At 39.8% G+C, this 12,946-nt stretch overlaps 1 protein-coding gene across 2 annotated transcripts in view; it reads right to left on the bottom strand.

Annotated features, from left to right (window-relative positions):
* The window catches only part of SPATA16 (spermatogenesis associated 16), a 221,093-nt gene that overhangs the window by 86,366 nt on the left and 121,781 nt on the right, over positions 1 to 12,946 (bottom strand). The window lies entirely within an intron of this gene.

A 12,946-nucleotide genomic window follows, 5' to 3' on the forward strand; every position in this document is an offset into this window, starting at 1 on the left:
TAATTTACCACCTCACCCCACAAAATCTCTTCTCCCTTCCCCAGACGGCTAGGTCTTTCTACCTCTTCATCTATTCAAAGACCTTATGCCCCTTCAGAATTCCTTACCAACCCTCCTCTCAATTGAGGCACAAATTCCCACTGCCAACACCATCCTCTTTACTGAGTTTTTAACTCCCTCAACTTCCCATCCCTCCATCAATCAATTACAACCCCAATCCCTAGTCAGAGATCACCCCCATAGAATGCCTTCTTTGCATCGCTGCACCTGCAGTTGAGCTCTTGGCAGAACTCCAGGCTGCATTTGGCAATAATCCAGAGAGCAGGCTGGCTTCTGCCACTTCAATTTCACCCTTCCCTGCTACAACACTGCATTTCCTTCTGCTCAGAAACATTACTTTTCCATCCGTATTGACTTCTACCCCCATTGTGTTGCCAATTATTCCAGACCTCTAGCTTTCCCTGGAATCCCTCACTGCCTCCATCTCCCTCTCCTGTCCTCCCTCTCCCCTCCCCCGCCAACCTCTTTTCTCTGACCTCACCAAGTATTCTGTTGATATAATTGAATTTATCAGATTTGACCCTAGGTCAGTTTTGACTCCTCTTCTTCATTTACCTCCCACATTTAATCTATCTCTTCGGTCTTGCCATTTTCTCCTTAGTAATATTTCATATATCCACTCCTTCTCTTTCACCCTTATAACTACTACAAGCCCTAATCACCGGTTATTGGACATCTTTAATTCTGATTTGCTTGGCTTCAATATCTTACCTTAAGAGTGTTTACAACAGTTTCATTAATCATCATCATCTTTCTAAGCTATTGGTTGAATCAATTAATCATTCAATGTCATTTACTGAGCACTTGCCATTTGCAGAGCACTGTACTAAATACTTGGGAGGGTACAATACAACAGAGTTGGTAGACATGTTCCCTACCCACCAGGAGCTTACAGTCTTGAGAGAGCTTACAGTTTATCATTCACTTGGTCAAAACTTTCCAGTGACTCCATTGTCTCTCACTTAAGACAGAAGTTTCTATTGGCTGTTAGTTAACTCTGTTTTATCTACTTCCTATTCCTACCAAAAAAACCCCAAAACTCTTAAACCTTCTCCACTTTTGAGCAAACAGTAGCTCATGCCATTCTTCCTGCTAGGAATGTCCTCCTTGCTTAGGTTCACCAAACAAATTCCTCCCCTTTTTTAAAGCTCCTCTAAAAAGTCACCTCAACCATTAGCTGTTCCTAGATTAACTCCATGCCACCAATCATTCTGGTCATTCCAGTCCCTCAGACACCCCTTGCACTTGGGCATTTATTTTCTTATTTGCAATTAGTTATTCTTGTATAATTTCACCATTTATTATTTTTGGTATGTTTCATCATGTGTTCTCATCTCCACCATTACCTCTATGTATGTTTCTTAAGTTCCTAGTACAATGTCTTGCCTTTAGGAGGCACTCAATTCCTACTGGTAATGATGACAATGATTATGTCTTTTACAATAACTAATCCACCAGGAGAACTAAAAAATTCAGGATAGTCCCACCAAAGAGCTACCAGAAACCCAAAGGATGCCAAGAAAATAATGCTCTGAAGAATGAATCCAATTCCTTACAGAATAGGGTGATTTAGAAACACTAAACTCTTCCAGGACACATGCTTTTCCTAGGTGAAAACACAATGTGATGTTAGAAGAAACTGTTAAAGACATGCTTGCAATTTTGGCTTCAAAAAAGAGTTGTCCTCAATGTAGAGGTATTAGAGGAGAACTGGGTATACATGGAGGGACACAATTTCCTTTTTGAATATTTAAATGGAGAGAATGAGAAAAGCCTTCACCTTTCCTTTTTCCTTTGTCCCAATCTTCATCTCTGCAGAGTGCATACCCTAGTCAAGAGCCAGAGAACACCAAAAAATTGTTAAAAGTTACATTTGAGTTTTTTTCTCACAATTTAAAGCACTGAGAATGCAAACATTTTCATCCTGGCAGCCTTAGCCCATTCCTGATGATGCTCCTTGCTAACACCACTGAGTTTGAGCTGGACCTTAAGTCTGGGTTAGCTGTAGCCCTCAACCCCAGGAATGGGGAAAGGGGAGAGCTCAAACTGATACCAAATCATGTCAATTCCCAAGGACCCAGAAGACTGGATCATTTCTAGGGTCTTCCTGGGGTTCATTTTGCTATTTGGAAAGACTAGTTGCCCCATTTGAGGTGGGATAGGAAAATTCAATTGTTAAGAGCAGGTAGAGCTTATAACTCAGCTCGCCATCTTTTCACCTTGTTATGTCCAATCTTTGGCCTCTATTTCTGTAGCCGCAATTTTGTTTTCATCTGACCCAACCGACCAGGCTTCACAGTCTGTCCTGCAGATTGCACAGACCAGACAGGTCTCCCATGCAGGGTTCTTGTGCTGTGCCTTCTACCCTCCATCTGCTCACTCCCTTCATCATTCCTACCCTCCCTTCCTTCAAAAGTCTTTGGTCTCCTCCCACTGGCTGGCCCAAACAACATTTTCCATGCATTATATCAAATCAGAGATTCAATCGATCGGTAGTAGTTACTGAAGCATCAGAAAGGATTGAAACCAGAGGTAATGAATTGCCACCCAAGAGTTGGTATATCACCATTTCTAAATAAGTGGTATTTATGGAGCACTTACTCTGTTCCGAGCACTGTACTGGGCCCTTGGGAGAATACAATACAACAGAGTTTATAGGCATGTAACCTGCTCACAGTGAGTTTACAGTCTAGAGGGGGAGAGAAGTTAATATAAATAATCAAATAATCAATCAGGAATATTTACTGAGTGCCTACTGTGTTCGGAGCACCATATAAAAGTTTTGGGGAAAATACAATTAAGTTATAAGACAGAACATTGCCAAAAATGAGCTCACACTCTAGTTTGGAGAACATACTAAAATAATTTGCAGATAGAGAAGCAGGATGGTCTAGTGGATAGAGCACAGACCTGGGAGACAGAAGGACCTGGATTCTAATCCCGGCTCTGCCATTTGTCTGCTGTGTGACCTTGGGCAAGTCATTTCACTTCTTTGTGTCTCAGTTGTTAAATGGGCATTAAGAAAATGAGCCTTACATGGGACAACCTGATTACCTTGTATCCACCTCAGTGCTTACAACAGTGCTTGGCACATAGTAAGAGCTTAACAAATAGCATCATTATTATTATTAATAAACTTTAATGGGCAGGGAACATGTTTGCTAATTCTGTTGTACTGTACCCTCCCAAGTACTCAATAGAGTGCTCTGTACATAGTAAGCATTCAATAAATATGATTGATCGATTGATTCTCTGTGTCTCAGCTACCTCACCTGTAAAATGGGGATTAAGATTGTGAGTTCTATGTGGGACAGGGACTGGATCCACCCCCATTTGCTTGCATCTTCCCCAGGGCTTAGTACACTGCCTGACACATGATAAATGCTTAACAAACACCTTAAAAATAGAAGGAAGAAAGAAAGGGATTATGTATAAGAGTTAGTGCTTAAGTAATGTGGTGTGTAAAGCATAAACATACTGGAAATAGGATTTGGAATTTTTAAAGTATCTTTTATGATGCACCCATGAGAGAGAGGTCCATGAGGGGAACCAATATTTCTCTCTCTCTCCCCCACTCTCCCTTTTCCCTCTCTTCTCTTCTCTCTTCTCTACTGCAGTGAACCACCATAAAAAAAAGAGGAATACAAACTGAAGTAGCACAACCTGGCTACTGTGTGCACATTTCTGTCAATAGCATGTAGTTTAGCATCCTAGCTACTAGATAACTAAGATCTTACTTAATGTAGTTACTAGTTTTGCATCATGTGTATGAAGGTACTCCAGTAAATGTTTATTGTTGGAGGTTTGCTGTGCAGCATGAAAATTGCACTTTAAATTATTTTAAAAAGGTATTTCTATCATGGGTCTTAATCATTTATTATTCCCTTTTAGGATAATATTATTGGAGTCCTGACATTCCATTGAATGTATGTCTTCTTGGAAGGTGCATTTCAACAGTGATATATGTCTACCTCTAAATGTTTGTATTTTTAAAGCTTATATAAACTTTTATAATTTTAAACTGTAAATATATCTTTACAACATAAATGATATAATTAACAGAATTTGTATACCTTGTGCATATTCAAAATTGAGATCATAGTTACTCATGCTGGCCACATGGTGGTGTGAATTAATAAGGTATAAGTAAACAAAGAAAATTATTGCAATTTATAGGATACATAAAATCTCAGACCCTGAAAAATCATCCAATTCATCCCCTTACCTTTAGATAAGACTTCACTTAAACCTTTCCAAACTTTTTTTTAAAGATATATTTTAAGGATCTTTACAGAAGGTGATTCTGAATTGCATTCACTGATTCTCGTGTTTAACAATCTTTTCTAACTTCACTTTTTTTAAAGAAAAAAATGGTATTTGTTAAGCACTTATTTAGTTTGTTCCAGCACATCGTTTTGGGAAGGTTGCTATTAAGAAAGCATAAAAATCTGGGTTAATCTCTCTGTGCTGTCAGTTTCTTTTCTGAATCAATAGAAACTGGGATTGGATATCAAATATAATATTTGATAATACTTTAAATGAAGTGACCACACATAACATACCAAAAACAAAAATCACTGAGGAATACAGATTATTAAACATGATATGATTTCAGCCTCCTTGTGGACTATTAAGCCAAGAATAGTTTGAATGCATGCCACGCAAGTCTCTAGAGAAACGAATATAAAACTTGATTTCTTTCCTTGCACAGCTTCAATTTAATGATACTCAATAAACAATAAATAATGGTAGTACCGTAAAGAAAATGGCAAAAAAACCCAGCAGTGTTGTTCTTTATTGGACCTTAACTAGCATCATATTCCAGTGTCAAATTAAAGAGTGAGCTACGTGGACTTTCCAAAGAGCTTTGACTGATCTTGATAAATGTCAAAGAAGCTTTTGTTGCTCTGATTTATGAAGGGCTCCTTTTGTGACATTCCCCTGGGAAGAGTGGAGGTCACGCTAAACGTCACTCAATTCATGTTTGCAAGAAAATCCAGATTCACTGTCCGCCTGATGTTAGGTGCTGAATGATCAATCATCACTGTGACATTTTTCACCGACAGAGGTCTCGCTCACCTCCTTGTATGACTCTATGGAATGCGCATTTCTCCAACCTTGTGCACAATCATAAAGCTTCACCTAACCACGGATGAAAATGATGCTTGAGGCAGGATGCCTACCGGATGAGGGAAAAAGAAAGAGCATTGGAAAGGGATATGGGCTGACAAATCTGACGTTCACAGTTGTAAGATCGTTAACAAAATTAAAATACTGATGCCTTTCTGTATTCATAGAAGCGACAGCACTAAGGGGAAATGAGAATTTCAAATAATTTGAGAGGATGATGTAAGGATCAGAAAAGTCTCCCATCACAAAAACTAGCTTGGCCAGCCTTATCTTCCTTTTAATTACCTTGACATTATTATTAGAGAAAGAACTGCACTGTTCTGCTCTTTTATTTGTTTCCCTGGTCTCAGGGAGATCAGGGGTAGGGGTAAAAAATCCATTATGATTATATGATTATATTCTTATGATTATAAATGATTATGTTCTTCTAGACAATATTTATACTTTTATTTAGTAGCACTCCTATAAATTGTGTATATTTTCACACAGTTGCTCCTACATTAAAGTTTATATTCATTCATTCATTCATTCTTTCAATAATATTTATTGAGTGCTTACTGTGTGCAGAGCACTGTACTAAGCATTTGGGGGAGTACAATGCAACAATAAACAGACACATTCCCCGCCCACAGGGAGCTTACTATACAAAAGTACATACCCATTTACTTAAGCACTCTCACCCAAATACCCATTTTCCTCCTTCCTATCTATAAAATACTTCATTAATTTTCTTCTCCACTAAATTGTAAGCACTTCAAGGGCAAGTATCATCGAGTCTACTGGGAGTCAGAGGACCTGAGTTCTAATCCCAGCTCTCCTACCTGTCTGTTGTGTAATGCTGAGCAAGTCTTTTCTATGCCTCAGTGTCCTTATCTGTAAAATGGGGATTAAATCCTATTCCCTCCTGTCTGGACTGTGAGCCCCATGCGGGATGGGGGACTGTGTCCAAACTGATAATCTTTTACCTACCCCAGCGCTTAGAACCGTGATTGGCCCATTGAGTAAGCACTTAACAAATATAATAATAATAATAATTAAAATAATAATGATTATAGCAACTGTACTGCCTTCTTTCAAGTGCTTAGGAGAGTGCTTTGTTCACAGTAGGCTTTCAATAAATACTACTGATTGCTGGATATAGAGCATTATGGAGTCTTGGATTGAGTGTAACAGAGGACTCAGTCTTGATCCTACTACTCGGCCAAGAAGTGGCACAAACAAATTGGTTATAATGTTGGTGGTGTGCGCAGTACCAATCATCTACTCTTGTCCCAGTCAGTCATGTTCTCTCTGGGGCAGGAAGTGATTTAAATGAATAAGCATTGCACCTAAAATACATCTATAATTTTATTTATTTGCATTGATGTCTGTCTCCCCTACTCTAGACTGTGAGCTCATTGTGGCCAGGGAATGTCGCTGTTTATTGTTATATTATACTTTCCCAAGTGCTTAGTACAGTGCTCTGCACACAGTAAGTGCTCAATAAATACAATTGAATGAATGAATGAATGATTGAATGAATACTATGTGAGCTACAGGTATGGCAGGCTATGGTCTTCCATCTGATTACCTTGTATGTACCCAAGCATTTAACACAGTGCTTGGCACATATACAGTACCTCATAAAGTCATCATCATTACTATTCTGACCCACTGAACATACAGTTATAGTACTATCTTACAATGGCTTCTAGACAGGCTCTTATCCAAGATACAAGAGATATAATTAATCAATCAGTGATATTTATTGAACAACTACTGAGTGCTGAATACTGTACTTGGAAGACTTGGAAGACTACAGCTGAAGCAAGATAGCCAAAGCAGCATGGCCTAGTCAGTAAGTCAATTGTATTTATTGAGCACTTACTGTGTGCAGAGCCCTGTACTAAGTGCTTGGGAGAGTACAATATAACAACCAACAGACACAGTCCCTGCCCCTAAGGACCTTACAGTCTAGAGGGGGAGACAGACATTAATGGGCCTGGGAGTCAGAAGGACCTGGGTTCTAACCCTGGGTCTGCCGCTTGTCTGCTGTGTGACCTTGAGCAAGTCACTTCACTTCTTGTGCTTCATTTGAAAAATGGGGATTAAGATCGGAAGCCCTATGTGGGACAGGGAGTGTGTCCAACCCAATTATCTTGCCCCTACCCCAGCGCTTAGTACAGTGCTTGGCACATAGTAAGCCCTTAAATACCCAAACACCACAATTTTTTTTAAGGAGTTTATGAATGAAGAAAACAAGGAGGCAAAAAATAATGGAATCAGGAGGAAGAAATACAAATATATCAGGATGAAATAGTTGAATAATGAAATGCACATTTACATATATAAACACACATGTATATAAGGTTTGTGGATTATAATAAAATACATAGCACTTAAGAATGGGTGTTGAGTTAACTACCCCGAGGTGTTGTGATTGAATTGGGGAAGGCTTCCTGGTGGAGATGGGATTTTGGAAGTGTTTTAAAGATGGGGAGAGCTTTTGGGGGGTTTCCAATCTAAGGGAAATGGCGAGAGTGAGAGATCAGATGTGGGGAAGCTAAGAGTGTGGTACTGTTAGAAGGGAATCTGGGAGGTGTGAAGAGTACAAGTTGGAGAGTCCAGGGAAAGGAAACCAACACATAGGCTGAAGAAATCTGGGGGAATGCTTCAAAGTCAATAGTAAGGAGTTTATGCTTGGTGTGGTGAGAGACAGGTAATATGAAGAGGGCTTTTAAAATTGTGATAGGTATTTATAAATAAAACTATTTAATAGAATAAGGAATGCAATTTGCTTGATTTGATGACAGCCCTTTTGAAAAACTTCTTATAGCTTTCCTTACCATAGCAACAGCTGATTATTACTTGTGGCCAATGTCCTCTGATGATTCAGGAAGAATAAACAATGTTCTGAATCTTTGTTCTATTAGTTTTCCCAGGCAGACTGGGCACCTTCTCCAGTGCATCAGTGATAATTATAGTGATAATTATATTTGTTAACCGCTTATTATGTTCCAGGCATTGATCCAAGTGCTGGGGTAGTTACAAGTTAATCGGTTTGGACATAGTCCCTGTCCCACAAGGAGCTCACAGGCTAAGTAAGAGGGAGTAGGGTTTAGTCCCCATTTTACAGATGAGGGAACTGAGGCCTAGGGAAGTGAAGTGACTCACCTAAGGTCATGCAGCAGACAAGTGATCTGGGATTAGAACCCAGGTCTTCTGACTTCCAGACTCATGTTCTTTCCACTCATCCATAAGCCCGTTGTGGGCAGGGATTGTCTGTCTTTATTGCTGAATTGTACTTTCCTAGTGCTTAGTATAGTGCTCTGCACACAGTAAGCTCTCAATAAATATGATTGAATGAATGAATGGTAATAATAATTATGTCATTTGTTAAGTGTTACTAAGTGCCAGACACTGTATTAAGTGCTGGGGTGGATACAAGCAAATGAGGTAACTAAGGCCCACAGAAGTGAAGTGACTTGCCTAAGGTCACACAGCTGACAAGTGGCAGAGCCGGGATTAGAACCCATGACCTTCTGACTCCCAAGCCATTGTTCTATCCCCTATGCCATGCGCCATGGAGGCAGTATGCTGCCCCAGTATGATATTGGCTCTCTTCTTACTATTTAACACTTCTAAGAATTGATCTTTCTAGACTGTGAGCCCATTGTGGAGAGTGATAGTCTCTGTTTACTGCTGTATTGTACTTTCCAAGCGTTTAATACAAGCTCTGCACACTGTAAATGCTCAAAAAATATGACTGCATGAATGAATCTTCCTAGAAGAGACTGTGCTTAAATCTTCCCCAACTTTAGAAGTGTGATTAAAGAGTGGTGCTTGCCTTCTGGGATCGCACATTCTAACTGATGAGGGGAAACCAGAACTTCAAACCCACCCACTGGGCACATCTGGAATGTTTCCTTCTCTGACCTGATCAGCAGACCAAACGCTCAGCAGTGCTGAACCTGGAGTGCCTGAGTCCCTTCCGATAACACTGCAGGCCCCGTTGCTTATCTGGCAGCTAATCATTTAAAATCTGAGAATCTGCAAAGAAAGGTCTTTGAATATTCATGGCCACAGACACTAGAGCTATTAGCTGAAAAATATATCTCTGAAAGCAATTCTGAAATTTCAGGTAAGGTGCAGGTGGATGGATTTGAGGTAAATCATCATCAGGGATAGGAACAAGTGTTCAAAGGCTGATATCAGTGAGTTGTATTTGCTGAGCAATTACCATGTGCATAGCACTGTACTAAACGATTGGAAGAGGACCATATATCAGAGATGGTAGACACATTTCCTGTAGACAGAAGAATCTCAAACCCAAGGCATGAATTCAACCCACTGTCATTGCTGAACCAACAAATAGGAATTATGAATCCATGTTCAATAGTGCATTCCTTGTCCTAGAACTTCCTACCTATATTTTTCATAGAATGGAATTTGGATTATTTTTTCCCCCTTTCAGGCACATTTCAATATCCATCTGTTCATTCAGACATTTGCTTGAAGGGAGTTTAATGTATTCTGGCCTGGATAACTCTTGTGCTTTTTTTATCACAGTCAATGTGCTGTTTGTCTTATTTCTTAATTGTGTTTTTAATTTTGCAAATATGTCCAGAGGCATAAATAATAGGAGCATATTTCTAAATTTAAATAGAGAAATTTTGGGAAAAGCAGTAACAGCTGGCATATTTTATTTTTTAAAGAAAAAAAACACACAATAACAGCCTTCTGGACATCAGAACAAACTATTATCAGTTCATATGTAGGTCAGGAAAGAGTAGCAAGATATAAAAGCAAAAGAAAACCCCAAAAGTGATATTAGACACCAAAGCGTTTGGTTCATGAGATTGATACTAGGGCCGCTTAGCTGGAGAAGACTAAACTAGAATTGAAGTTAAGCATCTTGATTTCAGAGCAGCCTATAAAAGATGCTGGGTAAGATGTTCCAGCCAGGATCCAGTTGGTAGCTCTTTGAAGACCCCAGAAATTATGACATAGTGGTCAAGGTCAAGATTTCATTAACATTACATACTGAAAAGGAGAACAACATAAATTATAACACTGCAGTTTACAGAATGACACTTAAAGTCAAGGAAGTTTAAAACAGCAAGTGCAAAGTTTGCCTGCTTACCAGAAACCAATCCCAAAGGCTCTTACTGAGGAAAGTAGCTGGAAAAAGGGTTGAGGTGAAGTAATCCCAAATAAAATCACCCTATCTTCTTGTTTACCCCAGGTTTATCTTAAGCAGGGAGACATTCACTGCCATGTGGAACTCTTCCTACTGTGTGGTCCCAAGGGAAGAAACGAACAAACACAGTTCACCAAACAAAATTAATTGAAGTTTCTTCTCCAAGCTGCCTCTGAGGAAAACTTCACCCCAAGGGCCTGGGGTGGAGGGGTGTGTGGGTTTTTGGGGAGGAGGGGTGTGTGTGTTTGTGTCTGGGGAGGGGAGGAGGGATGGAGCTCTCACAATATTGGTAGAGAATCTAAAACCTCCAAGGAGAGTAGTTGAAGTGTAAGCAAAACCAGCCTCATTGCTCTATGATTTTATGTGTGCTCCCTTTCCTGCAATTCTCCTGCCAGATTGGTTTGCCAGGTTGTATAAAGCACATTGTTGCAGCCAAGACTTTGCCACCTTACGAGGAGAAACATCCCAGATAAATAAGAAAAACAACACTGGAATAGCACAGTCGTTTAGGAACTTTATCAGATAAACTAAAGTGAAAAAGGGAAATGCAATTTGAAGACACAATAAAGTACTAGAGACAGTCTTCCCTTATGTTAAATGAAAGAACCTGTAACTCCTCAGAAATCTGGCAAAGAGTATGTGATGACCTATGTCTATAAAAACAGGGAGGGAGAGTTGGGGGTACTTTTCTTTAATGCTCGTGCTAATGAAATAACTCCAATGTGAATAGTCCCGAGATTTAACCCTTGTTTTACCATTTGTCATCGCAACTTTGGGCAAGTCACTTAGCTTCACTGTGCCTCATTTACCTCATTTGTAAAATGGGGATTAAGCCTGTGAGCTCCATGTGGAACATGGACGATGTCCAACCTTAATACCTTCTAGCTGAGAAGCAGCATTGTATAGTGGATAGAGCAAGGGCCAGGAAGTCTGAAGGTCATGTGTTCTAATCTAGGCCCCGCCACTTTCCTGCTGTGTGATCTTGGGCAAGTCATTTCATTTTTCTGGGCCTCAGTTACCTGATCTGTAAAATGGGGATTGAGACTGTGAACCTCACATGGGACAGGGACTGCGTCTAACCTGATTTGCTTATATCCACTCCAGTGTTTGGCACATAGTAAGCACTTAACAAATACCATAATTTTTTTATTATTATTATCTACCCCAGTACTTAGAACAGTGCCTGGCACATAGAAAGTAGTTAACAAATGATATAAAAAAAATCACTCAAAAGAGTGGACTAGCAAGTACCATCTTCCATAAGAGAAAAGAAAGGCAAATCAGAATAAGAAGTAAATTGGATGAACCATGTTTAAAAAAACACTAGGTATTTAATTCTTTGGGGCCTGTTCATTGGCATCCTAGAGTAATTAAGGAATATATAGATGACATCACAGAATCATGAAGGATAAGGAAAGTCCTTGAAGACTGGAGAGCAACAAAGAATATCTATCTTAAAAAAACAACAACAACAATGATTCTCATCATTAGACAAGCCAGATAAACTTTAATGCCTTGAAAGATACTAAAGCAAACTATTAAACAACAATTACCTAGATACCTGTCAGCACAAAGCACTAATTAGCAAATCACATGACTTTGTTAAGACAAATCTCCTCAGACTAATTTAATTTCCTTCTACAATAGTGTTGGGATTTTTGGCTAATGGGTAAACAATGGATGTGGCAGCAGGGAAAGAGCAGGGGCCTGGGAGTCAGAGGACATGATTTCTAATCCATGGCTTTGTCACATGTCTGCTGTATGACCTTGGGCAAGTCACATAACCTCTTTGGGCCTCAGTTACCTCATCTGTAAAATGGGTATTAAGACTGTGAGCCCCATGAGGGACAGGGACTGTGTCCAACCCCATTACCTTATATCCCACCTCAGCTCTTAGAACCGGGGGACTTTCCCCTCCAGTTTGGTGTACATCTTCCATGTCAATCAGTCATTCATATTTACTGAATGCTTACTGTGTGCAGGGCACTGCACTAAGCACTTGGGAGAGTAGAATAATCACAATAAACAGACACATTCCCTGCCCACAACGAGATGTGAGCAGAGTCTTGGACAACAGACTTACAACCAATCAGGAAGAAGGACTAAGGAAAGATTGGAGGTTTTTCCTTTCTTTCATTCAATAGTATTTATTGAGCGCTTACTATGTGCAGAGCACTGTACTAAGCGCTTGGGATGAACAAGTCGGCAACAGATAGAGACAGTCCCTGCCGTTTGACGGGCTTACAGTCTGATTTGTGCTCCCCTCTATATCATCTCCACACCATCTCCACACAACCCACATGTAAAATAGTCATTGTTTATCAGCACCACTTCATGTCAGAAATTCCCCTGAAGACAGAGATCCTACATTAGATTTTCTCTCAAAGTTAATTTTGCTCATTCATTCATTCATTCATTCATTCATTCATTCAATTGTATTTATCGAGTGCTTACTTTGTGCAGAGCACTGTACTAAGCACTTGGAAAGTACAATTTGGCAATAAAGAGACACAATCCCTTCCCGTACTGGGCTCTCCCACGCCAACCCAGCCCACAACTCCACTGCTCTAGAACCTC

Source organism: Ornithorhynchus anatinus, chromosome 1 (assembly GCF_004115215.2).
Source record: "Ornithorhynchus anatinus isolate Pmale09 chromosome 1, mOrnAna1.pri.v4, whole genome shotgun sequence".
Classification (NCBI taxonomy): Eukaryota; Metazoa; Chordata; class Mammalia; order Monotremata; family Ornithorhynchidae; genus Ornithorhynchus; species Ornithorhynchus anatinus.